Genomic DNA, 22,960 nt, shown 5'->3' with positions numbered 1-22,960 from the left:
TCAGAGCGGCCCGGGGGGCAATTTCCCCCTTGCCCCCTGGCCCAGTCCTCCCCTGCCTATACCACCGAGGCAGTTCTGAAGTGTGAATGCCATGTTCTGGCACCATTCACTATCTGCTCTCCAGTTGAAACCGTCCTGATAGACTTGGAGCCATTCAGTCTGTTAGTTGGTGTTTAGTGTGTCCTTGGGGGCCCATGGGTACTGTACGTAGTGTGACAACGTTGTCTACCTGTTGTTATTGAGGTCATTGGGGGTTTTACATCTTAATTTTTTGTCTTTAATTGCTAAGCATTTTCATAAAATTATTGTATTAGATACTGTGGTTGGTCCTCCATATATTTTTCAGGGTGACTTAGTCCCTAGGGTAGTCTTAATGATTGGGCACACCTGGGCACTGCCCAGGGGCCCCAGGTGCATGGGGGCCCCATGATTAGGGCCAGGACTAGGGGGAGTGGGAGGCATTGTGTTGGGGGGGGGGGGGGGGTGCACAGGTAATTTGGTCCTCTTCTTTGATAGGAGCAACTACAATGTCACTCCTGTTAGGAGGAGCAGCGGCTGGCTTCTGCAGGACAGAGAATTCAGCTTTCTCCTCCCTCTTGCAGGGGATGAAAGAGGGCCGGGACTGAGACTGGGAACTCCCCCTAGGAAGCAGGAGATGCCTTCATTGCAGGTGGGAACAGCATTTGTGATCTGTGAGTACAAGGGGGAAGGGAGGGCACAACTCTTACTTATGGGGGCACTGTGATGTCTGAGGACATTGTGATAGGGACACCTGATGTATGGGGACACTGTGATGGGGACACCTGATGTATGGGAGCACTGTAATGAGGACACCAGGTGTATGGGGACACTGTGATGGGGACACCTGATGTATGGGGACACTGTGATGGGGAACTTGATGTCTGAGGACATTGTGATAGGGACACCTGATGTATGGGGACACTGTGATGGGGACACCTGATGTATGGGAGCACTGTAATGAGGACACCAGGTGTATGGGGACACTGTGATGGGGACACCTGATGTAAGGGGGCACTGTGATGGGGACACCTGATGTATGGGGGCACTGTGATGGGGACACCTGATGTATGGGGGCACTGTAATGAGGACACCAGATGTATGGGGACACTGTGATGGGGACACCTGATGTATGGGAAAACTGTGATGGGGACACCTGATGTATGGGGACACTGTGATGAGGACACCTGATGTAAGGGGCACTGTGATGGGGACACCTGATGTATGGGGACACTGTGATGAGGACACCTGATGTATGGGGACACCTGATGAATGGGGACACTGTGATAAGGACACCTGGTGGATGGGGACACTGTGATGGGGTCACCTGATGAATGGGGACACTGTGATGAGGACACCTGGTGTAAGGGGCACTGTGATGGGGACACCTGATGTATGGGGACACTGTGATAAGGACACCTGGTGGATGGGGACACTGTGATGGGGACACCTGATGAATGGGGACACTGTGATGAGGACACCTGATGTATGGGGAGACTGTGATGGGAACACCTGATGTATGGGGACACTGTGATGGGGAACCTGATGTACGAGGACATTGTGATGGGGACACCAGATGTAAGGGGGCACTATAATGGGGAAACCTGATGTATGGGGACACTGTGATGGGGACACCTGATGTATGGGGATACCGTGATCAAGGACACCTGATGAATGGGGACACTGTGATGGGGACATTTGATGTATGGGGGACACTGTGATGGGGACACCTGATGTATGGGGACACTGTGATGGGGACATCTGATATATTTGGGTACTGTGATAAGGGACCCTGATCTATGGGGACACCTGATGTATGGGGGCGCTTTGATGAGCACACCTTATTCAAGCCGGTAGGGGCCCAGGTGCCTTACTTTGCCCAGACAAGACAAGGGGTGGGCAGAAGGGATGACTGCTCTTGGTGCAGTGTGTATTGTAGGGATGGGGCCCACAAGTTCCTTCTACTATAAGGCTGACAGGAGTAGTGACAGCGGCATCACTACTGCTGTCAGCCCAGTGCTGAAAGCAGCAAGAAGAGGAGAGAGCCAGGCGGTGGAGGCTGTGCTCTCTCCCCCTCTTCCTCATAAGCTCGCACATTATAAAGGGGGCACAATTTGGCATCTTTGCCCTTGGCACTGGATGATCTTGCCCCAAAACATATTCCATCCATCAAATTCAATCAAATGGAGGCTTTCTGGTTTGCAAGTGAGTGAGTCAGGTACCTGGAAGTCTAAAATTCTGAACCTCCATGCTGCACACTTGATCTAATTTAGTATATCACTGGCTAGAAGCAAGATCGGGGGGGCAGCCCCAGAACCTTTGGAACAGGGACAGGGACAGGGACAGGTAGCTCTAGAGAGGTGGAGCTCAACCTGAACAACAGATCAAAGATCCCCAGGGAGCAGCATGCTTTTCTAAGAAGATACCCTTGCAAGGTCTCATTAGAATGTAAAGATGGTCTGAAGCGTTTGGGGGTCAGTAGAAAGTAATGCAGAGTTCCGAGGTCAGTAGTATGCAATGCATAGTGAAAGGGTCAGTAGTATGTCAGAGTGCAGGAGTCAGTAAGTTCCTTGAGGGCAAGGACTGATGTGAATGAACAATTTATGTATGTAAAGAGTAGGAGTAGGTAACTCATAGTGTAGGGGTCAGGAGTAGGTAACTCACAGTGCAGGGCTCAGGAGTAGGTAACTCACAGTGTAGGGCTCAGGAGTAGGTAACTCACAGTGTAGGGGGTCAGGAGTAGGTAACTCATAGTGTAGGGGTCAGGAGTAGGTAACTCACAGTGCAGGGCTCAGGAGTAGGTAACTCACAGTGTAGGGCTCAGGAGTAGGTAACTCACAGTGTAGGGGGTCAGGAGTAGGTAACTCATAGTGTAGGGGTCAGGAGTAGGTAACTCACAGTGCAGGGGTCAGTAGTAGGTAACTCACAGTGCAGGGGTCAGGAGTAGGTAACTCATAGTGTAGGGGTCAGGAGTAGGTAACTCACAGTGCAGGGGTCAGTAGTAGGTAACTCATAGTGTAGGGGTCAGGAGAAGGTAACTCATAGTGTAGGGGTCAGGAGTAGGTAACTCACAGTGCAGGGGTCAGTAGTAGGTAACTCACAGTGCAGGGGTCAGGAGTAGGTAACTCATAGTGTAGGGGTCAGGAGTAGGTAACTCACAGTGCAGGGGTCAGTAGTAGGTAACTCATAGTGTAGGGCTCAGGAGTAGGTAACTCACAGTGCAGGGGTCAGGAGTAGGTAATTCACAGTGCAGGGTTTAGAAGTAGGTAACTCACAGTGCAGGGGTCAGGAGTAGGTAACTCACAGTGCAGCGGTCAGGAGTAGGTAACTCACAGTGCAGGGATCAGTAGGATGTAACTCACGGTGCAGGGGTCAGGAGTAGGTAATTCAGATTTCGAGCTCAGGAGTAATTAATGCAGAGGTCAGTGGTATGTAACAAAGGGTACAGGGGTCAGAAGTAAAGAACAGAGATCAGGAAAAAAAACGCAGAGTGCAGGGGTCATGATAAAGGCAGAGTTCTAGAGATACTAGTACACTATATTACCAAAAGTATTGGGGCGCCTGCCTTTACACCCACATACATTTTAATGGCATCCCAGTCTTAGTCCGTAGGGTCCAATATTGAGTTGGCCCACCCTTTGCAGCTATAACAGCTTCAACTCTTCTGGGAAGGCTGTCCACAAGGTTTAGGAGTGTCTATGGGAATGTTTGACCATTCTTCCATAAGCGCATTTGTGAGGTCAGGCACTGATGTTGGATGAGAAGGCCTGGCTCGCAGTCTGCACTCTAATTCATCCCAAAGGGTTGAGGTCAGGACTCTGTGCAGGCCAGTCAAGTGCCTCCATCCCAAACTCACTCATCCATGTCTTTATGCACCTTGCTTTGTGCACTGGTGTGCAGTCATGTTGGAACAGGAAGGGGCCACCCCCAAACTCCTCCCACAAAGTTGGGAGCATGAAATTGTCCAAAATGTCTTGGTATGCTGACGCCTTAAGAGTTCCCTTCACTGGAACTAAGGGGCCAAACCCAACCCCTGAAAAACAACCCCACACCATAATCCCCCCTCCACCAAATGATTTGGACCAGTGTCGCTCTGACACACCGCATCTCCGATCTCAGTAAAGAGCTTATGATATAGGCTCTTTACCATGTGATCAGCTGTGTCCAATCACAGCTGGTCACATCGTAACCAGAAAGTGCTGTTTATCGGCTTTTCCTCTATTCAAGCTGACAAGGAGTGAGTAGAGGAGAGCCTATCAGTGGCTCTTCTGACCGGGGGGGGGTCTGCCCTGACAATTAGCGCATTGATTATCAGTGCAGACCCATCAAGGATTGCCACTAGAGCCCACCAGGGATGCCAATCAGTGCCCGTCAGTAATGCCTGTCAGTGCCTCCTCATCAGTGCTACCCATGAGTGCCCATCAGTGCCGCATATCAGTGCCCCTGATCAGTGCCACCTATCAGTGCCCATCAATGCAGCCCATCAGTGCCCATCAGTGCTGCAGATTAGTGCCTCATCATCAGTGCCCATTAGTGCCGCCTATCAGTGCCCGTCAGTGCTGCACATTAGTGCTTTATCATCAGTGCCCATCAGTGCTGCATATCAGTGCCACCTATCAGTGCCCATCAGTGCTGCCTCATCATTGCCCATCAGTGCCGCCTCATCAGTGCCCATCAGCGCAGCCCCATCAGTGCTCTTCAGTGAAGGAGAAAACTTACTTTTTTACAAAACTTTATAATAGAAACTAAGAAAACCTTTTTTTTTTTTTTTTTCAAAATTTTCGGGCTTTTTTTATTTGTTTAGCAAAAAAACAAAAACAAAAAAAAACCCCAGCGCTGATAAAATACCACCAAAAGAAAGCTCTATTTGTGGGGAAAGATACAAATGTCATTTGGGTACAGCGTTGCATGACTGCGCAATTGTCATTCAAAGTGTGACAGCGCTTAAAGCTGAAAATGGGCCTGGGCAGGAAGGAGATGAAAGTGCCCGGTATTGGAGGGGTTAAATATTTAATGACATAAAAAATATATTGCATAAATATTTAATGAATGATTTTTTGCAATTTCCGACATCAAATTTTATTTTATTATTTATTTTTTTATAAAGCTACAGAAAGACAATTGAATCTACAGGCCAAATGAATGTATCGGATGTAGTATTGAATTTTTATAAATCTCAAGGTCGGTTACACATTGTTTTTTTTTTTTGTTCTTAGCTCGGCAAATTAGGAAAAATGGGTGAACAGACCCCCCCAAAAAAACAGCCGCTGTGTATAGACCCCCCCAAAAAACAGCCACTGTGTACAGACCCCCCCAAAAAACAGCCGCTGTGTACAGACCCCCCCAAAAAAACAGCCGCTGTGTATAGACCCCCCCAAAAAACAGCCACTGTGTACAGACCCCCCCAAAAAACAGCCGCTGTGTACAGACCCCCCCAAAAAAACAGCCGCTGTGTAAAGACCCCCCAAAAACAGCCGCTGTGTACAGACCCCCCCAAAAAACAGCCGCTGTGTACAGACCCCCCAAAAAAAACAGCCGCTGTGTAAAGACCCCCCAAAAACAGCCACTGTGTACAGACCCCCCAAAACAGCCGCTGTGTACAGACCCCCCAAAAACAGCCGCTGTGTACAGACCCCCCCAAAAAACAGCCGCTGTGTATAGACCCCCCCAAAAACAGCCACTGTGTACAGACCCCCCCAAAAAACAGCCGCTGTGTACAGACCCCCCAAAAAAAACAGCCGCTGTGTAAAGACCCCCCAAAAACAGCCGCTGTGTACAGACCCCCCAAAACAGCCACTGTGTACAGACCCCCCAAAAACAGCTGCTGTGTACAGACCCCCCAAAAAAACAGCCGCTGTGTACAGACCCCCCCAAAAAACAGCCGCTGTGTACAGACCCCCCCAAAAAAACAGCCGCTGTGTATGGCTTTGCTGATACGAGTCTCCTTTGACGGGTAATTTTTTTGTCAGGTTAATTCATGTCTATCAGGCCGCTTTGATTTCCTTTAAGTCTCCGGGATTTTTTATTCTGATCATGAATGTGAGCAGCTGTCCCCGAACGCCATCAATCAGCTGCGCCGCGCATTCCTCTAATGCAGTAATGTCTCTATACACACTAGCAAGCAAAAAGCTTCATAAATTCGATTGGCGGCACTAAGATCCCTATAGGAATCCTGTCTAGTTCCGCAGGAAAATAACAGCACGCTTGGAAGTTGAACATGGAGCACAATTACCGCGTATTTATGTCACGGCAAACTGCGCAATATGGAGGCACTGCTGTGCGGCCGATTTTTTGCTTCTGCTGCGTTTAGCTTTTCTGTTTTTTTTTTTTTCTCCTTTTTTTTTTTTTTTTTTAGATATTTACAGAAATTTACATGGAACTCGGGGACTTGTTTTAAATTCTGGAACGGTATCGGCATTGTCCCCAGGAACCAGTCACAGGTTCGCTTTCATTTCCTAACCTACCAGAGAAATTTAACCAGAAGATTTACCCGCCTTCATTACCAGGCCATTTTTTTTTGCAATACGGCACTGCGCTACTTTAACCACTTCCATACCACGCGAATTCCAGCATTCCTCTTCTACATGTAAAAATCATCATTTTTCTTTTTTTTGCTAGAAAATCACTCAGAACCCCCAAACATTTATATATATATATATATATATATATATATAAATATATATATAGCAGAGACCCTAGAGAATAAAATGGCGGTCATAGCTATTTTTTAATGCTACATGGTATTTGTGCAGCAATTTTTCAGACGTGACTTTTTCAGAAAAAAAAAAAATACTTTCTTGATTTAAAAAAAAAAAACAGTAAATTTAGCCCATTTTTATTGTTATAAAGTGAGAAAGATGATGTTATGCTGAAAAAATAGATACCTAACATGTCATTCTTTAACCACTTTAGCTCCGGAAGATTTACCCGCCTTCATTATCAGGCCATTTTTTTTTTTTTTTTTTTTTGCGATACGGCACTTTCTGGAATTAAGAAAAAAAAAAAAACAGTAAATTTAGCCCAATTTTATTTTATAAAATGTGAAATATGATGTGATGCTGAATAAATAGATACCTAACATGTCATGCTTTAACCACTTCAGCTCCGGAAGGTTTACCCGCCTTCATTACCAGGCCATTTTTTTGCGATACAAGACTGCGTTACTTTAACCACTTCCATACCACGCGAATTCCAGCATTCCTCTCCTACATGTAAAAATCATCATTTGTTTTGCTAGAAAATTAATCAGAACCCCCAAATATTTCATATATATGTATATATATATATATATATATATATCAGAGACCCTAGAGAATAAAATGGCGGTCATTGCTATTTTTTATGCTACATGGTATTTGTGCAGCAATTTTCCAAACGTGATTTTTTTCGGGGAAAAAAAAAAAAACACTTTCTGGAATAAAAAAAAAAAAAAAAACAGTAAATTTAGCCCAATTTTATTTTTTTAAATGTGAAATATGATGTGATGCTGAATAAATAGATACCCCACATGTCATGCTTTAACCACTTCAGCACCGGAAAGCTTACCCCCTTGATGACCAGGCAATTTTTTGCAATACGGCACTGCGCTACTTTAATCACTTCCATACCACGCGAATTCCAGCATTCCTCTCCTACATGTAAAAATCATCATTTTCTTTTTTTGCTAGAAAATTACTCAGAACCCCCAAACTATATATATATATATACATATAGCAGAGGCCCTAGAGAATAAAATGGCGGTCATTGCTATTTTTTATGCTACAATGGTATTTGTGCAGCAATTTTTTAAACGTAATTTTTTTCAGAAAAAAAAAAAACACTTTCTGGAATAAAAAAAAAAGAAAACAGTAAATTTAGCCCAATTTTATTTTATAAAATGTGAAAGATGATGTGATGCTGAATAAATAGATACCTAACATGTCATGCTTTAACCACTTCAGCTCCGGAAAGTTTACCCGCCTTCATTACCAGGCCATTTTTTGCGATACAAGACTGCGTTACTTTAACCACTTCCATACCACGCGAATTCCAGCATTCCTCTCCTACATGTAAAAATCATCATTTTTTTTTTTTTGCTAGAAAATTACTCAGAACCCCCAAACATTATATATATATATATACGTATAGCAGAGACCCTAGTGAATAAAATGGCGGTCATTGCTATTTTTTTATGCTACATTGGTATTTGTGCAGCAATTTTTTCAAACGTAATTTTTTTAAAAAAAAAAAAAAACGTTCTGAAATTTAAAAAAAAGAAAAACAGTAAATTTAGTTAAATTTTTTGTAAAATGTGAAATATGATGTTATACTGAATAAATAGATACCTAACATGTCATGCTTTAACCACTTCAGCTCTGGAAGGATTTGCCCCCTTAATGATCAGGCCATTTTTTGCGATTCAGCACTGCGTTACTTTAACGGAAAATTGCGCGGTCGTGCGACTTTGTACCCACATAAAATTGATGTCCTTTTTTTCCCCACAAATAGAGATTTCTTTTGGTGGTATTTGATCACATCTGCAATTTTTTTATTTTTTTTTTTGCGATATAAACCAAAAAAGAGCGACAATTCTGAAAAAAAAAAAAAAACAATATTTTTTACATTCTGATATATAACATTCTCCAAAAAAAATGTAAAAATCCAAATTTTTTAACATTTTAGGTCAATTTGTTTTCTGCTACATATTTTTGGTAAAAATAATTGCAATAAGTGTATTTTGATTGGTTTGCGCAAAAGTTATCGCGTCTACTAACTACGGGAAAGATTTATGCCATTTTTATTGTTTTTGTTTATTTTTTACTAGTAATGGCGGCCATCTGCAATTTTTAGCGGGACTGCGACATTGCGGCGGACAGATCAGACCCCTAACTGACATTTTTGACACTTTTGGGAGTACCAGTGACATTACTGCAGTAATCAGTGCTAAAAATATGCACTGTTACTGTAATAATGACACTGGCAGGGATGGGGTTAACACTTTGGGCGATCAAGGGGTTAAATGTGAGCCTAGGGGAGTGATTCTAACTGTATGGGGGTGGGGCTTGTGAAATGATCATTGAGACATGTGATCCTATATAGAAGGATCACATGATCTCCAGACATCCCAACCTGCAAAAAATAATTTCAGGGAGGTGGCAAAGTCATTTCAGGGAGGTGCCCCACCCCCCCACGCCTGCCGCCGCCGCCGCGCCCCCCATGCACGCCACCGCTGCACCCCCCCCTTTCCAATTTAACACAACCAGAGAATAATGAAATGAAATGTAATCGGTATACCTGGTCACTGGTGCTGGTACTGGCCTTGTCACTGGTGCTGGTACTGGCCTGGTCACTGGTGCTGGTACTGGTCACTAGTGCTGCTACTGGCCTGGTCACTGGTGCTGGTACTGTACTGGCCTGGTCACTGGTGCTGCCCTGGTCACTGGTGCTGGTACTGGCCTGGTCACTGGTGCTGGTACTGTACTGACCTGGTCACTGGTGCTGCCCTGGTCACTGGTGCTGGTACTGGTCACTGGTGCTGGTCACTGGTGCTGGTACTGGCCTGGTCACTGGTGCTGCCCTGGTCACTGGTGCTGGTACTGGTCACTGGTGCTGGTCACTGGTGCTGGTACTGGCCTGGTCACTGGTGCTGGTACTGTACTGGCCTGGTCACTGGTGCTGCCCTGGTCACTGGTGCTGGTACTGGTCACTGGTGCTGGTACTGGCCTGGTCACTGGTGCTGGTACTGTACTGGCCTGGTCACTGGTGCTGCCCTGGTCACTGGTGCTGCCCTGGTAACTGGTGCTGGTACTGGTGCTGGTACTGACCTGGTCACTGGTGCTGCTCTCTTGTCTGTGCTGGCCTCTGGGTTTAGGTTAGGTCAGAGTTGGTCAGTGTTGTGGCCGATGATCCAGCGCGCGCCAAAATGCCTCTGGAGTGGAAGATGCGGCTGAAGTAGAGAGCAAAGCCGCTGCTTCCTCTCTGCCGCTCCTCCCACAGGCGGAGTGCATGTGATCATATCACTCCGCCTGTGAGCTGGATCTACAGCGGATCCGTCGGGCGTTCTTACTCTCACTGCACAGGCGCTGACACTCTGCATCGACATCTCCTGACTGTGACTGGGATATTGCCCTGAGCTTGCGGGTGTCCGTGAGCTCAGGGTGGAAAGCGGGAGTCTCCTGCGACTTGCGGGAGACTTGAGATGTCTGGATCTCTATGATCATCCCAGGGAGAAGAACGGTCGGCTGTGTTTACAACATCCCACCGTCCTTCTCTCTCAGCGGGGAGCGATCGCCGGTGTCAGGCGGCAATCGGAGCCACCTGACCCGTGCATTGGATCTAGCTGCAGGCGTGCGACCGACGTCAGTTTGCGCAGGAAAGCCACCCTGCCGCAGTAAATAGGCGCCGTGTGGTTGGCAACCAGTTAAATTCTAGAACGGTATCGGCACTGTCCCCAGGAACCAGTCACAGGTTCGCTTTCATTTCCTAACCTACCAGAGAAAATTTGCCTTAACGGCTTCAGCTCCAGAAGATTTACCCGCCTTCATTACCAGGCCATTTTTTTTTTCGATACGGCACTGCGCTACTTTAACCACTTCCATACCACGCAAATTCCAGCATTCCTCTCCTACATGTAAAAATTATCATTTATTTGTTGGAAAATTACTCAGAACCCCCAAATATTATATATTTATGTAGCAGGATTCCCTGCCGGAATGGGGATTTTTGACATTTTCTTTGGCCGTTGCCAGGGGCAACCGATCCAGTAACCCATGGCGAAATCCCGGACGAGCCCCCAAATGTAGCAGGATTCCCAGCCGTTTTGCTGGATGTGGGTCCACCAGGGTTACCACTAGCAACAACAGCACATTTAAGCATGTTCTCCAAGTATGAGCACTGAGACAGGAAACAGTCCGGCCTCTTTGGGGTTTGTATTTATTTAGGAACTTGGATGGGGGAAGGGAATGAGTTGGATACTGCTCTGGCTCAACTATTCACAATGTAATGGGACAACTGAGAAAAATGCCTATGGACGCTGACTTGACGCTGGCTGAATGCCTGCCAACGCCAGTTGGTGCTTGTTAACGCTGACTTGCTGTCTGTTAACACCGGACTGACTTTGACACTCCTTGGTGACACAAAGTCCTTTGTACTGCTGCCTTTAGCCCTCCTGGCTGAGGTAGCTACTTGTAAATACTGCTGCAACTCTTAACACTTCAGGGCCCACACTGGTACCCCCTTTCTCAGACGTATCTTCAGGGCTTAGACTCTGGCACTCCCTTTCTAAGCCTCCTCTACTGGTTAGCTGGCTCCCGGATCCCTCTGACCTTCCGGAGTGGTCCCCTGTCCTAGGCAGACCCCTGGGCAGTTTACAGTACTCACGACACGTCTGGAAACGTCTGCCCCAGCAGCTCCGCTTGGTCCACAGCACTCTGGATCCCTCTCTGCAGCTCAGCTCAACCATCTGTCCTCTCAGGCCGGCTCCCCAGGACACCTTCTTCACCGCTTTCCCCTGCCCCTGAATTCCACTCTTCACAATTCTCCCCTTACACACACTCTTCACAAATCCCCCCCCCCCACTTTTCACAGATTTCACCTCTTCATACCCCACCCACACACACACACGAACACACACACTCTTCACAAGTGTGTGACAATGTGTGAGAGAGAGAAGGGGGTGAGAGAGAGGGAGGGATGAGAGGGAGGATGAGAGAGAGAGAGAGAGAGGGGGGGTGAGAGATCTATGGGGGGTGAGAGAGTGTAATGGGATAAGAGAGAGAGGGGGGGAGAAGGAGAATTGGAGAGAGAGAAAGGGGGTGAGAGAAAGAGGGGATAAGAGAGAGAGGGGGATTAGAAAATGTGGATGAGAGAGAAAGAGTGGGGGATGAGAGTGAGGGGGTGAGATAGAGAGTTTGGTGTAAGGGGGTGGGTAGGAGAGAGACAGAGGGGGTGAGAGAGAGGGGGGATGAGCAAGTGGGAGGATGAAAGCAAGAGAGGGGGTGAGAGAGAGAGAGGATTAGAGCGAGAGAGGGAAGATGAGAGGGGGGTGGGAGAGAGAGTTTCGGGTAAGAGGGGGTGGGTAGGAGAGAGAGAAAGAGAGAGGGATGAAAAAGAGAGGGGGTGGGGTGAGAGAAAGGGGGAGAGCGAGGGGGTGAGAGAGGGGATGAGAGAGAGGGAGAGTGAGAGTGACAGAGGGGGTGAGAGAGAGTGGCGGGATGAGAGAGAGAGAGGAGATGAGAGAGAGAGAGGGAGGGGGTGGGGAGAGAGTTTAGGGCAAGGGGGGGGTAGGAGAGAGAGAAAGAGAGGGATGAGAGAGAGAGGGGGGTGAGAGAGAGAGAAAGGGGAAGAGCGAGGGGGGTGAGAGAGAGGGGGGATGAGAGAGAGGGGGGGATGAGAGAGAGTGAGAATGAGAGTGACAGAGGGGGGTGAGAGCGAGCAGCGGGATGAGAGCGAGAGAGGAGATAAGAGAGAGAGAGAGGGGGGTGGGAGAGAGAGTTTAGGGTAAGGGGGGTGGGTAGGAGAGAGAGAGAGAAAGAGAGGAATGAGAGGGGGGGTGAGAGGGAGAGGGGGTAAGAGAGAAAGGGTGGATGAGAGCGAGAGGGGGATGAGAGAGAGAGAGGGGAGATGAGAGAGAGAGATGGGGGATGAGAGAGAGGGGGGAGATGAGAGAAAGAGATGGGGGGTGGGAGAGAGAGTTTATGGTAAGGGGGGTGGGTAGGAGAGAGATAGAGGGATGAGAGAGCGGGGGGGTGAGAGAGAGGTGGGATGAGAGCAAGAAAGGGGGGGTGAGAGAGAGAGGGGGTAAGAGAGAAAGGGTGGATGAGAGCGAGAGGGGGATGAGAGAGAGAGAGAGGGGAGATGAGAGAGAGAGATGGGGGATGAGAGAGAGAGTTTATGGTAAGGGGGGTGGGTAGGAGAGAGAGAGGGATGTGAGAGAGCGGGGGGTGAGAGAGAGGTCCACCCTCTGAAAACTTGGCTTTGGTCCAGTAGTCCTGAAGAACTCACCATCTTTCCAAGCGGGTGGCATCTTACAAGAACGGTGTTATGAAAACTGTGCCCTCCTATGAATCCTGCCCCGCCCCCTCCTTAACACATGCTCCGCCCTGCAACCCATGTACACAGATTACACTGTAAACTGGAGTGCGGGTGTTCTGCCAAAACTCCAACCACGTCACTTCCGGTGACACTACAGCAGGAATAATTAGAGAATCGAATGAGTTTCTGTTTTCACAGACCACCGGCAGCCTATACATAGTTACATAGTTACATAGTTACATAGTTAGTGAGGCTGAAAAAAGACACAAGTCCATCCAGTTCAACCTATGATGTGTGTGTGTGTTTGCTTTTAACCGTACATTGTATACCCCTGTATGTTGTGGTCTTTAAGGTGTCCATCCAATAGTTTTTTGAAACTATCAATGCTCCCCGCTGATACGACTGCTTGCGGAAGAGAATTCCACATCCTTACCGCTCTTACAGTGAAGAACCCCTTACGCACTTTAAGGTTAAACCGCCTTTCCTCAAGTTTTAGTGAGTGGCCACGTGTCTTATTGTATTCCCTTACTCTGAATAGTTTGTTCCTTATGCTCGGGTCGCCAGTACAGTATTTGTACATTGATATCATATCCCCCCTCAATCGTCTCTTCTCCAGAGAGAATAAGTTCAATGCTTGTAGTCTTTCCTCTTAGCCGATGTCCTCCATTCCCCTAATTATTTTTGTTGCCCTTCTCTGGACTCTCTCCAGTTCCAGCACATCCTTCCTGAGGACCGGTGCCCAGAACTGGACAGCATACTCCAGATGTGGCCGGACCAGAGTCTTGTAGAGTGGGAGAATAATCTCTTTATTTCTGGAGTGAATCCCCTTTTTTATACAACCCAGTATTCTGTTGGCTTTGCTTGCAGCGGCTTGGCATTGCATGCCACTTCCAAGCCTGTTGTCTACCAGTACCCCCAGGTCCCTTTCCATCCTAGACTCACCCAGAGGTTCCCCCCCTAGTGAGTAGCTTGTTTTCTGGTTTCTGGCCCCCAAGTGCATTACTTTACATTTTTCTACATTAAATCTCATCTGCCATGTAGTTGCCCACCCCGTTATTTTGTTCAGGTCTGCTTGCAAGATTTCCACATCCTGCATAGAAGATATTGGCATGCCTAATTTAGTATCATCTGCAAATACTGAGATTGTACTAGATATTCCCTCCTCTAGATCATTTATGAATAAATTAAACAGGATTGGTCCCAGGACAGAACCCTGGGGGACCCCACTTTCCACACCCGCCCAATCAGAGTATTCCCCATTAATCACCACCCTCTGTACTCTCCCCTGGAGCCAGTTCTCTATCCAGGTACTCACCTTATGGTCCATACCTACCTTGCTTAGTTTGTACAGTAAGCGTTTGTGGGGAACGGTGTCAAAGGCCTTTGCAAAGTCCAGATACACCACATCCACAGGCTTACCTTTATCTAAGTGGCAGCTCACTTCATCGTAGAAGGTTAATAGATTGGTTTAGCATGAACGATTTTTCATGAATCCATGCTGATTACTACTAATAATACCGTTTTCATTACTAAAGTCTTGTATGTGGTCCCTTATCATCCCCTCCAAAATTTTGCAGACTACTGATGTTAGGCTGACCGGCCTATAGTTACCTGGGATATATCTCGGCCCCTTTTTAAATATTGGTACCACGTTGGCTTTTTTCCAATCAGCTGGCACCATACCTGTCTGTAAACTATCCTTAAAGATCAAGAATAATGGTCTGCAATCACCTGGCTGAGCTCATTAAGAACCCTTGGGTGCAAGCCATCCGGTCCCGGGATTTATTTACTCCGGTACACACTATAATGACCTGAACATTGCTAGTCCACCCGCTACTAACCAACAACATGGCCGCCTCCAAGGCGCTGAAATCGTTGTTCCTCCTTACCTTGTGTTCTGTGAAAAGAGACGACTGGTTGTCTACCGTAATGTACAGGCTGCTGGTGGTCTGTGAAAACAGCCAACTCATCGAAATCTCCAATTATTCCTGCTGTAGAGTCACCGGAAGTGACGTGGTTGGAGACTTTAGCGAGTTGGAGTTTTCGGCAGAACACGCCGGGACGTCCGATGTCAGGGTGCCTGCGACTCCATTGCTGCAGTGTGTTGGGGAGAAGTCCGCCATGTCCAGATGAGGTCTGTGCTGAGGGACAGGCGGGCATGTACAGCTTCAGCATGGTCTGTGCCCCCCACACACTACGCCACTGGTTTACCACTCAAAATGATGGACTGTATGACAGCTTCATCCTACAATTCCACATTCTCTAATAATATAATGGAATGGACTTTCCCAATGATTGGGAAATCCGCCGGAGAGCTGAGACAGTCGCCTTCTGTCTTGGTAAAATCTTCATCATTACCGTGACTCTCATGTGATCAGCGCTATCGGCAAACAGTTATATTTTTAGAAAGTTCTAATCAAACGCCATAGCCTGGGGGCTTCCCGGAGATAATACGTCTCTGTACTGAAGATCATAAGCTGCGGTTGGCTCTGCAGATTGATGGATGGAGGTTCTGTACGGTGACCTGGTCTTCTGGATGGAGGTGTGGTCAGTGTGGGTGTGGGTGTGGCCAAGTTATTCTGAATATGGAAGAAAGTACCCAAAATGGAAAGGAGAAGAATATGGAGAAGTTGTGATATATACACTCACCGGCCACTTTATTAAGTACACCTGTACACAATGGGTGACTGGCAACTTTTGGCACAGGGGGCAAGTATAAACCAGAGGCCCATGGTGCAGCGACCCGGCCCCCCTCCCACTCTCCCTCTTCCCATCCTCCTCCTGACCCCCCATTCCAGGCTGAAGCTCCGCTCCAGATACTCTCTACTGATCGAATCTAGGTTCCCCACCTAGCCAGCAGGGGGAAGTTGGGGGGAGCTGGGACAACTCGGTTGGGGCTTTCTGGGGGAGGAGATTCTCCAGTGGGGCATGGAACCGGCCTCTGCTCAGACACAGTCCATACTGGGGAGGGGGGGGGGGGGCCTGAGCTTTTTCCTTGTCTTAATCTCGCACTCAGTAGGTCAGTGGCGGGGGACTTTTTACTTCTCTTCACCTGGTACCCTTTAGACATGTCTGTGGCAGAAGCGGTGCAGCCTTTTTATGGGGCTTTAGAGCAGCCTGAGGGGGCAATTGCCCCCCTGCACCCTGGGCCAGTCCTCCCCTGCCTGTTCAATTGCTTAGTAACACAAATTGCTAATCAGCCAATCACATGGGAGCAACTCAATGCATTCAGGTATCTAGACGTGGTAAAGATGACTTGCTGAAGTTCATCAGAATGGGGAAGAAAGGGGATTTAAGTGACTATGAACGTGGCATGGTTGTTGGGGCCAGGCGGGCTGGTCTGAGTATTTAACCCCTTTAATACCAGGCACTTTCACCCCCTTCCTGCCCAGGCCAATTTTCAGCTTTTGCGACAATTGCGTGGTCATGCAACACTGATATAAAATATATGGGTTTCATATTTTGAATTGAATTACTGAAATAAATTAACTTTTGATGATATTCTAATTTTATGAGATGCACCTGTATAGAGAGCAATCCCACAGTCGATGACTCTCTACAATGTATAAATATTGTAAGCTTCCATGTCTCCTGATGAAGTGGCATAGAACCGTGAAACATGTAGACTCCTACATGTTTCACGGTTCTATGCCACTTCATCAGGAGCCATGGAAGCTTAAGATATTTATAAATAAACAACAAAATAGTAATAAACAATGACAAAATTATGTATATAGTACAAAAGTAAAGTTGCTAGACGAATCAGCCCCATATATGGATTGTCCTTGGGTAAGATCCACAATCCATACAATGCCTTGAAAAAGTATTCATACCCCTTGACATTTTCAACGTTTTTTCATGTTGCAACCAAAAAATGTAAATGTATTTTATTGGGATTTTATGTGATAGACAAAGTGGCACATAATTGTGAAGTGAAAGGAAAATGATAAATGGTTTTCAAATATTTTTTACAAATAAATCTGTGAAAAGTGTGGCTGCATTTGTATTCAACCCCCTTTACTCTGATACACCCAACTAAAATCTAGTGGAACCAATTGCCTTCAGAAGTCACTAAATTAGTAAATAGAGTCCACCTGTGTGTAATTTAATCTCAATATAAATACAGCTGAAGCCCTCAGAGGTTTGTTAGAGAACCTTAGTGAACAAACAGCATCATGAAGTCCAAGGAACACACCAGACAGGTCAAGGATAAAGTTGTGGAGAAGGTTAAAGCAGGGTTATGTTATAAAAAAATCTCCCAAGCTTTGAACATCTCACGGAGCGCTGTTCAATCCATCATGGGAAAATGGAAAGAGTATGGCACAACTGCAACCCTACCAAGACATGGCCGTCCACCTAAACTGACCGGCCAGGCAAGAAGAGCATTCATCAGAGAAGCAGCCAAGAGGTCCATGGGAACTCTGGAGGAGCTGCAGAGATCCACAGCTCAGGTGGGAGAATCTGTCCACAGGACAACTATTAGTCGTGCGCTCCACAAATCTGCCCTTTATGGAAGAGTGAGAAGAAGAAAGCCATTGGTGGAAGAAAGCCATAAGAAGTCCTGTTTGCAGTTTGTGAGAACATGTGGAAGAAGGAGCTCTGCTCAGATGAGACCAGAATTCAACTTTTTGGCCTAAAAGAGAAACGCTATGTGTGGTGGAAAACTAACACTGCACATCACCCTGAACACACCATCCCCACTGTGAAACATGGTGGTGGAAGCATCATGTTGTGGGGATGCTTTTCTTCAGCAGGGACAGGGAAGCTGGTCAGAGTTGATGGGATGATGGATGGAGCCAAATACAGGACAATCTTAGAAGAAAACCTTTTAGAGTCTGCAAAAGACTTGAGACTGGGGCGGAGGTTCACCTTCCAGCAGGACAAGACCCGAAACATCCAGCCAGAGCTACAATGGAATGGTTTACATCAAAGCATATTCATGTGTTAGAATGGCCCAGTCACAGTCCAGACCTAAATCACATTTAAAATCTGTGGCAAGACTTGAAAATTGCTCCAAAGAAGAATGGGCAGAAATGTCCCTCTCTAGATGTGCAAAGCTGGTAGAGACATCCCCAAAAAGACTTGCAGCTGTAATTGCAGGGAAAGGCGGTTCTACAAAGTATTGACTCCGGGGGGTGAATACAAATGCAGCCACACTTTTCACAGATTTATTTGTACCATTTATAATTTTTCTTCCACTTCAAGGCACTGTATATGGGGCTGATTTGTCTCACAACTTTTTTAAAAAGTTTTTAAAAAAGAAGTCCAGCTTTTGAACTAATTTATATAGTTAGTTTGGGCCAAATAAACGATGTCTCTCCCTAAGCTGTCAGCCCACTGCATGTGTGGTAAAACTCTATGTAGCTGCGGCTACATACAGTAAAGTGACCACATTGTTAAATCTGAGGACATATTTTTTTTTTATTGGCAAATGGCTCAGGACTGCATAATACATAGAGAGCTGGGCACAGGACTACATAATACACAGAGTGATGGGCACAGGACTACATAATACACAGAGCACTGGGCACAGGACTGCATAATACACAGAGCGCTGGGCACAGGACTACATAATACACAGAGCACTGGGCACAGGACTGCATAATACACAGAGCGCTGGGCACAGGACTGCATAATACACAGAGCACTGGGCACGGTGTCACGGTGTCTGTGCTGCGTCACAGGCTCTCTCTCTCTCTCTCGGTGAACTCCTGCACTTACTACAATTAGATCTCTCTCACCCAATCCTCTGACACTCCTCTCTGGCAGGTCTCTATACCAGATCAGTCACTTCCCCACGACATCCGCTACCTCTCCAATGTGCCTGTGCACCAGGCCACAGCCTCCACTCGATCTGCTCTCCGCAGCGGTCTTTCTCCTCTTCCAGACCCTCCACACCTCACAAGGTCCCTGATGCAAGAGAGCGTACATCCGGCCCTGCCCCTTATTTATCGACTCTCCCATAATCCTGTGCAGAACCCTCAGCTCCCTGGGAATATAGTTCAATCCTGCCCACTTTACACAGTATTCATCCTTCTTCAGACTACATCTCCCACAATCCAACACGCCGCTCTTTCAGAAGAACCCGCAATAAGCACCATATTTAAAGGAACAGTATATCAGCCTCAATTGTACTGCATATGATTTCCTCACTTGGCTATATCCTCCCCCTACTTGAAAATCTTTGGTTCCCAAAGATGAAGAGACTCCTGAAAGGAAGATTCTATTGAGTTGTAAGGTATTGCAGAGCTGGAACTAACAACAGTTTTGTGTAGAACTAATAACAGCTGATAACTGATCAATAGAGTACTGTCTAACAGTTGACTATACAAGCTACTAGAAAGGTCTGAGTCACTCTCACAATAGGCCAACAATAAGTCAGTGGCCAACCTAATAGTGTTAGCGGGTGGAATAAGGTCAACTTCTTTGGGGATCCCAATAGAAGAGGTAACTACTTGTGTAGGACATTGAGTCGTTGCAATTTGTTCTTTAAAGCTTTCTCCTAAAATATCATACGTCAGTCTTTTTGGTGGGTGTATTTCTCTTCTTAGCCTTAATGACACCCCATGATTGGGTTCAGACTCGTTTTCCAACCTTTGAAAGCTACAGCTTGGCCCAGACTCCCCAAGCTCCTCAGGAGTGCCCACTGGATCCTCTGTTTCTTGTAAAACTGGATTCCTATCTTCCACTAGAACCTCTGCATTCTCTTCAGAGGAATAACTTACATTCCCATCAGAAGGCTTCCCCAAATCAGGAGATGAAGAAGTAACTTACATAGTTACATATAGTTACATAGTTAGTGAGGTTGAAAAAAGACATCAGTCCATCCAGTTCAACCTATGATGTGTGTGTGTTTTTGCTTTTAACCGTACATTGTATACCCCTGTATGTTGCACATTGTATACCCCTGTATGTTGTACATTGTATACCCCTGTATGTTGTACATTGTATACCCCTGTATGTTGTACATTGTATACCCCCTGTATGTTGTACATTGTATACCCCTGTATGTTGTACATTGTATACCCCTGTATGTTGTACATTGTATACCCCTGTATGTTGTACATTGTATACCCCCTGTATGTTGTGGTCTTTAAGGTCTTTTAACTGGAGCATCTTCACAAGGCAGGGCATCTTCACAAGGCAGGGCACCCACAAGAACATCTATCACATTCTCTCTCTCTATGGAATCTAATACTGGTGGGATAGTGGCCGAATCTAGCACTTGGGGCCTCTTTCTTTCAGGAAGTGGTATAGAAGGTCAATCAACAGCTGACGAATGACTTCCTTGAACAGGATTTTTTTCAGGCGATGGCCACCACCTATCGAAGATCATCTCTTCATCATCACTTTCCTCCTCTCTCTCAGGTAAACTTGAGGTCTGGGAATCTTGTGAAGGTCAAGGTCGCAATCTTGGAAACCTAGGAGCATCCTCCTCTTCATCACACTCTGCTGGTACTCTAACTGCTTCAGCAATGGGCAGCAAATGATTCCGGTGCCAAGCATTCAGAGGCCCAACCTTCCCTTCAGGGTGATTTTGATAGACAGGCAACCCTGGTAGTTTCTTATGAACAACAAATAGCTGTGGACGCCAACGATCAGCTAATTTGTGCTTTCCAGGCACTCCCAAGTTTCGCAGAAGAACTCTGTCTCCAGGCTGTAAGTCCTGTATTCTCACTTTCAAGTCAAAACTTCTCTTGTTCCGCTGTTCCCTAATAGCAGAGGCTTCCGTGGCCTTTTCATAAGCTAATTTTAAATTTCGCCGGAGTCTATCAACATAACCCTTGTAGGAGCTCTGTGAAGTATGGTCAGATGAAGTCCCAAAGGCCAGGTCCACTGGTAACCGAGCTTCTCTTCCAAACATTAGCCGATAGGGAGAATATCCAGTGGAATCATTAACTGTACTGTTATCAGCATGTACTAGCGCTGAAACATATTCGCCCCAACGTTGTTTTTTCTCAAAACGGTAATGTCCCCAACATGTTCAATAAGGTGCGATTAAACCTTTCAGGCTGAGGATCTCCTTGGGGATGATATGGAGTAGTCCTTGACTTTTGTATCTTTAGTAATCTACACAACTTCTTAATCAGTCTACTTTCGAATTCTCGGCCCTGATCAGAATGCAGCCGCTGGGGTAGGCCATAGTGGACAAAGAACTTCTCAACTAAGATCTTAGCCAAGGTCTTGCCTTCTGGTCCTGAGTAGGGAAAGCATGAGCATACCTAGTAAAATGGTCCGTCAGAACCAGGATATTACTATGCCCACCCAAGTCAGGTTCGAGACACAGGAAGTCAATACACACTAGCTTCATAGGTCCTTGACTCTGTAGATGATCCATGGCAGCAGCTCTGTGTGGTAAAGTCTTCCTTTGGATACATCGAATACAAGAATGGCAGTAAGTCTCCACCTCCTTCCTCATGAAGGGCCAGTAGATTCGGTCTCTTACCAAGGTTCGGTCAGGTCCCAAATGTGCATGAGAATCATGGAGGGCAGCTAAGACAGTCAACTGATACTTTTCGGGCAGCAGCAGTTGGCAAACCCCATCAGAATTTTCCACTGGATTTATACGATAGATGATCCCATCTCTCATCTTCATCTATTCCCAGTCCTGATGGACCACCTTGGCCCCTATGATGGAGCTCTCTAAAAGAGTCTTCGGATTGTCCACCTTCAAAGCTTTCTTCACCAAAGCTCCCAAAGGATCTTCCCCTTGCGCCTTCCTCAAATCTTCTCTAGTCAGCTGAGGGAGCTCCAAACTCCTTACTTGAGTTAAGTCACAATAGCATCGGGGCACCCCTGAGGGAGAAACCCCCACCATTTCAGCTCCCAAACAAAGCTCCCTTCAGGCGGTACTCTACTCCCTGACAAGTAGCTTGTACTCCTTCAGAAGTCAGGTGCACCCTCTCTTGTCAGTAGGATGTGGGCGTCTGGATAATGCATCAGCATTCAAATTTCCTTTTCCAGGTCGATACTTCAGAATGAATTGAAACTCTGACAGTTTCCCGCCAACCATCGGTGCCCAGTAGCATCCAGCTTAGCTGTGGTTAACAGGTAAGTCAAAGGATTGTTATCAGTCTTGACCATGAAGTAGGCTCCATAGAGGAAGTCCCTTAACTTATCTACTACAGCCCACTTAAGGGCCAGGAACTCCATCCATAGCTGACGGTCGGCTGTCTTGTAATGGCAACCGATGCGGCTGAGAAGCCGCTCGGCTGTCATTACAAGAAGCAGGAGGGGACGTCCCCCCCCCCCCTCCTGCCGCCTTCTGCGGCTCCCGGTGGGATGGGAGACCCGGACAACCAGCCTGCACGGCTGCCCAAGACCCGATCAAAGCCGCATTTAGCTCTGATCGGGTCTCCATGTAAAAACCCGGAAGTGATGTCATGACATCACTTCCTGGTACTCTGCACCAAATTCAAAAAAATGACAGCATTCAAAACAGCCAAACTTGCTGTTTTAAATGCTTTTAAGTGCAGAAGAGAGGTCTGGGGTCTTTTAGACCCCCAGATCCCTCCACAAGAGTACCTGTCAAGTAAAAAAAAAAAAAAAAAAGATAACATTTTTTTAAATGTATGAAAATATTGGCCCATATCGGCCGATACCGATACGCGATGACCAGAATGTCTGTATCGGCAATGAAAAAGCGATATCGGTCGATCACTATAATAGACTGTTGATTTGCAAGGGTTTTTTCCCTTAGCATTATGAATGTGGTGAAGGTTCGCTTTGCAAAAAATACCAAAGGAAATTAACCACCTAAGCCCCGGAAGATTTTACCCCCTTCCTGGCCAGGGCCTATTTTGCGATTCGGCACTGCGTGATTTTAAAGGACAATTGCGCGGTCGTGTGACGCCGTACCTAAACGAATTTGACGTCCTTTTTTTCCCACAAACAGAGCTTTCTTTTGGTGGTATTTGATCCCCTGTGTGAT

The sequence above is a fragment of the Pelophylax lessonae genome (assembly GCF_965119305.1).
Source record: "Pelophylax lessonae genome assembly, chromosome: 4".
In the NCBI taxonomy this organism is placed as follows: Eukaryota; Metazoa; Chordata; class Amphibia; order Anura; family Ranidae; genus Pelophylax; species Pelophylax lessonae.
Note: the sequence above shows the minus strand (reverse complement) of the source record.